This window comes from Wasmannia auropunctata, unplaced genomic scaffold, assembly GCF_000956235.1.
Source record: "Wasmannia auropunctata unplaced genomic scaffold, wasmannia.A_1.0 LD336026.1, whole genome shotgun sequence".
Lineage (NCBI taxonomy): Eukaryota > Metazoa > Arthropoda > Insecta > Hymenoptera > Formicidae > Wasmannia > Wasmannia auropunctata.
In genome coordinates, this window is record NW_012026864.1 from 2679577 (window position 1) to 2684721 (window position 5145).

The window sequence follows — 5145 nt, forward strand, 5'->3', positions numbered from 1 at the left end:
TCGATATTTGTTTCGAAACAAATATCGATTACTAGCACGTACACCCAGCTTGGCTCAACAGCTCCTTTATTGTACTAATTTGAATACGAGCCTCTAAAAACTGTCTAGGTTTAAATTTAATTTTGTTTAGTTTACACAATATGATTCCTTTAATTATTTTTTATTCTTCTAATTATTCTATATAAAAGTATTAAGATAAAGTTATCAAAAAATTAATGATATTTTATATTTTATCATGCCATATTTTGACATAGAATATAAAATATCTGCTAAACTAAACTTAATTTTTTGATAATTGTACCTTAATACTTTTATGTATAGAATAATGAAATTAATCGATTGATGTAACAAGCTTTAGAACGTTCTAAAGTTTAAAAGCATTTCATTGTTTGCTGATTAATATGTATAAGTCGCGAGCAAATTAATTGGCACATTATTTCTTCCGAAACAATTTACAAATCGATAAATTATAATAACGCATGTATCGTGTATTACGAGATCGCGTTTTTATACATCGTAATCCGATTAAATATTTTGATGCTATATTTACTCTCCTATAGGAAAGAAAGGGTTATATCGCACAGCCAAGCTCGGGGCAGTGCTCCAATTTATTGATTCCCTTCGGTCGTAACATTTATCGATCGAAAAGCGCACATTAGGTCTCCCATACGAGCAAACCTCCGAATAGAATGTCAAGCGACTTATTTTTTTCCATCGACGTACCGTTTGTAGAATATCACGATAGCAGCATGATTCATTTATATACAAGTTAATATTGCATACAATATTTCGCATATCTGCACACTTTGAGAAAAATTATGAGAAATAAGAGAATCACGTGATTCTTTGAAAAAAATTATAGAAACCACCTGTACCTTCTAGCTTCTAAAAAGATAACTGAAGAAAAGATGCAAGTACTTGAAATTGATGAAAAGTATTGAGATATCACGAATGTCTACATGCAGTATAATACTGACGCATCAAGTAGAAATTAATTGCGACTATAGTACTATTTTGATAATAAATAATGGAAAAAACAAATGTTTGTTTCTTTTTTCTTTAAAAAAAACGATTAATTACACTCTACGTGCACGAACATGAAGCACGGGATTACTGCAATTAAACTTCTTTCCTCTTTTCTCTATTTTAAATGCTTCTTACAGACGCTTATGAGATATATAACGTATATATCTTAACGTGTATCATCTTTATTACATAACAACACACGCGCTATTTATTTCGTGATATTATACAAATTAATATAATGATATTATAATACTTGATATTAATACAAAGTAATTATAATTTAGTTATAATATTATAAATTATGAAAAATTTATGAATAATCTATAAATTTTTCCATAAGAGGTAGATTGTTTATGAACTCGAATAATTTTAATTGGATTTGTGTTATCTGTAACTTATACAATGGCGTACGGAGATTAATTAGAATTAATTAGATTTGTGTTATCTGTAACTTTTACAATGACGTACGGAGTCAAAAGTTTTCTTTGAATTAAACATGTGTAATCAAAGTTTCGAAACGATAACTATACAAATAATATAGATGAATCATTTTTGAGACAACAATTCACGTCGAGTATAAAAGAATTAATCATTAAATTATATTGACAAATTAAATTTGAGGAGAAATTGAATTATTATTGAATTTAAATTGGAGGAAAGTGTTGCGATTATGACATGCATCTACGCTCTATCGAGGGACACTGATTTGACAGTGCGGTGCCCTTGCAACGTGTGTTCGTCGACGCGTTCGATCAATTTACACTTTATATGTAAAAGGAGGAAGTCAGTTATAGACCTGTTGTTAACTCACGGTCTACGTAACACGTACGTATCAATCGAAACGGACAGCAGTCCAATGACCGTTCCCTGTCGTTTCTATGAATAGTGGAATCGATATAGGGTTCACGAACTCTCGCATAGGCAAAGGCAAGTTCTCGGATGAGAACGGCACGGGGTTAAGCTTGTGTTCGGAAGGTGAAGGATCATACTGACGTTTGCCGCAGAAAAAGAACAGAAAGAAATTAACAGATATGATTTCCGGAGATTTGTTTTGTAAATGACAGCGTCCACTCTCCACTCGCGATACCTTCGATCAGTTACGTGGGAAGATATAAGTTCATTAGAATATTGAAAAAATTTAAATAAATTCTTTATTTTTAAATTGATTGGATCTAAAAGAATGATAATATGTGTACGTGCGATGCGTATAATATATACGTACACATATTGCTTAGTATAAAACGAATTTTAATTATAACTTACACGAAAGGTATATTAATTATAGAAAATAAAGAAATTTAACTGTACATTAAATAATGAAAATATAATCGCAAAAATGACAACGTTATTGCGATAAAACTGCTTTCATTTTTCATTGCATGATACAATTATAGTTTTATATTATTTATAAAATTAGCTTTAGTAATAAAAATTATATGTATTTGCTTCAAAAAATTTTTAATTTTAAAGATTATTAAACTATATTAATCCAATTTTTTTAAACACAAAACAAATAGATAATTGATTAAGATATAAATTATTATATATCATTACATTAAGATTATTAATTTTAAAATTTGCTTTATAAAAAGAAATAATTATTTATAAAGTAATTCCATTAAATACTGTCACATTATTACATTAAATATAGTATCGTATTAACAATAGTTTATTTATATCAATAAATCAAATTTTTCTATAGAATATATTCGTTACATATGTATTTCCATTTGTTAAATTCTTATTAAAATTTCTTTACAAAGTATAAATTTAATAAATATAAATAAAAATGATACCTGAAGAGCGTGACCTATCAGTTGGTTAGAGCGTCGTGCTAATATAATGCGAAGGTGGGTTTCAACTCTTGATCGTGGGCCAAGCAATCTTTTTTAGCAAAATATTTAAACCAAGTGCCTATCCTTTTCGTAAGTAAATCATAAAGTTAAGGTAAACATACCAGTGCAGGCTGAATATGTATCTATATCTGAACACATACATAAAATTTATATTAATCTCAAATACTTTCTTTATTATAATATCAAAATTTAATTGTAAAAATATTTAAAGATTACAATTAAATTATAATATTATGAAAAAAATCATTTAAAAATAAATTTTTGTGTACTTGTTCAGCTATACATATACATATAGATACACGTTCAGTCACTGATACGTTTATCTTACTGATAGCACTGTCGAAAGAACTTATCATCGAAGCGGACCGTTAGCTCAGTCGGTCAGAGCGTCGCTCTACATAATTTGACGAAGGTCGGTCTTTGATGGTCGGGGTTTGATCTCCTCACGATCCAAGCTATTTCTTTTTGTTAAAACATTTTTGTAAATAAATCGCAAAGTTATATTAAAAACACTATCGAAAAGACTTATCATCGAAGCGGACCGTTAGCTCGGTTGGTTAGAGCGTCGCACTATATTATAATTTGGCGAAGGTCGAGGTTTCGATCCTCTCACGGTTCAAATTATTTGTTTTTAGCAAAACATTTTTGTAAGTAGATTGCAAAGTTATACTGAAAACATTGTCGAAAAGACACATCATCGAAGCGGATCGTTAGCTCAGTTGGTCAGAGCGTCGCTCTATTGGCTGCGAAGGTCGCGGGTTCGATCCCCTCACGATCCAAGTTACTTTTTTTGCAAAATACGTAGAACGTGTACTATCATTTTTGTAAGTTAATTGCAAAGTGATATAAAAAGCACTGAAAGCACTATTAAAAAGAGGACGTTATCGAAGAGGATCATTAACTCAATTGATAAGAGCGTTGTTCTTTATTATATGGCGAAGGTCGGGTTCAATGCCCTCATGATCGAAATTATTTCTCTTTAATAAAATACCCATGTATAACAAGTGTTATCATTTTTATAAATAAATTGTAAAGTTATATGGAAAACATCGTTTAATAAACAGACCTCCGAAGAGGCCTATTAGCTCAGTTGGTTAGAGCGTCGTGCTAATAACGCGAAGGTCGTGGGTTCGATCCCCCCATGGGCCAATTTTTTTAAATTTATGAAGCATTATTATATTGTAAAGAGTAAATTACAGATATTTAAGATATCCCAATAATTTATAAAATTTTTACAATTTTAAATGTAGCGGTAGATTTAATATAATAAGGATTGATAATATCGAAAATAAAAGCAGTGAAGATATAATTATAAATCTAGTACAGTTATTAATGTAATTTTAACTAATTTTTTTAAATATCTTCTTCTATAGTAAAAAATATTTAATTTGTTGTATATGTTCTCTAATTGTCTTGCTGTTTTTAAGTGAAAAAGTTCGAAAATTTTCAATAATATAATTAAATATCGTTTTCTCTTGCATTTATCTATTCTTGATTAGTTAGAATAATTGTCAAGTAATCGGTATATTACCGACAACAGTTAATATAATACATTATAAGTTAGAAGCGAAAAAGCCGATAAAAAGAATTTCTCATATTTGAAAATTCAAGCATCGTTCTTGGATATCATTGTTAAACATATTAAGTTTATATCGTCATTTGTAAGTGAAATTTTATTGGGTCTTCATATTGTAATTTAGGATTAAAATTGATGATTAAATTTTACGTATACAATAATAAATGCCATTTGCGTGTTTTCGAGATCAATGCGTGAGGCAAATGTTGATAGAGGCATTGGAACCTTACGAGTTACGAGTCGGTAAAATAGAATGAAAGAAATTCGCTCTTTTCGTTCGCCACCTGCGGATACGAAGTCACCGATGGGCCGTTGGTGGGGGTGAAGGGGTATATGATACCCGGGCAGCCACCTGTCGCGCGCATGCGCAGGCCGCGCGTCGCGCAGGACACCTTGCCGCCCGCGACGGAACAACCGTCAGTGTAAATCAAAATGGCGAGTGCGATGACGGTTCGCGGCCAGTGTTGTTATGCGAGTCACCTTTTCGCGCATGCGCACTGCAGCGCTAACGAAACCCAGTAATGGATACGAGTATACGACAGAGTGGTCAGTGGAAACGAGAGGCCCCTTGTTTATCAACTCTAGTATGTAACTTTATATTACATTGTATTAATCTCGTTATTTTTCAATTAATTCCTTTTTTAAAATAATTTCGTTTATATATTATATAGATCGGAAGAGCACACG

General features: G+C 30.9%; 2 non-coding genes across 2 annotated transcripts; both read left to right on the forward strand.

Annotated features, from left to right (window-relative positions):
* Positions 1–3586: 3586 nt before the first annotated feature.
* Positions 3587–3661, forward strand: Trnan-auu. The gene has a single exon. It is a non-coding gene; the product is annotated as a tRNA-Asn (tRNA).
* A 296-nt stretch (positions 3662–3957) lies between these two features.
* Positions 3958–4031, forward strand: Trnai-aau. The gene has a single exon. It is a non-coding gene; the product is annotated as a tRNA-Ile (tRNA).
* Positions 4032–5145: the final 1114 nt, after the last annotated feature.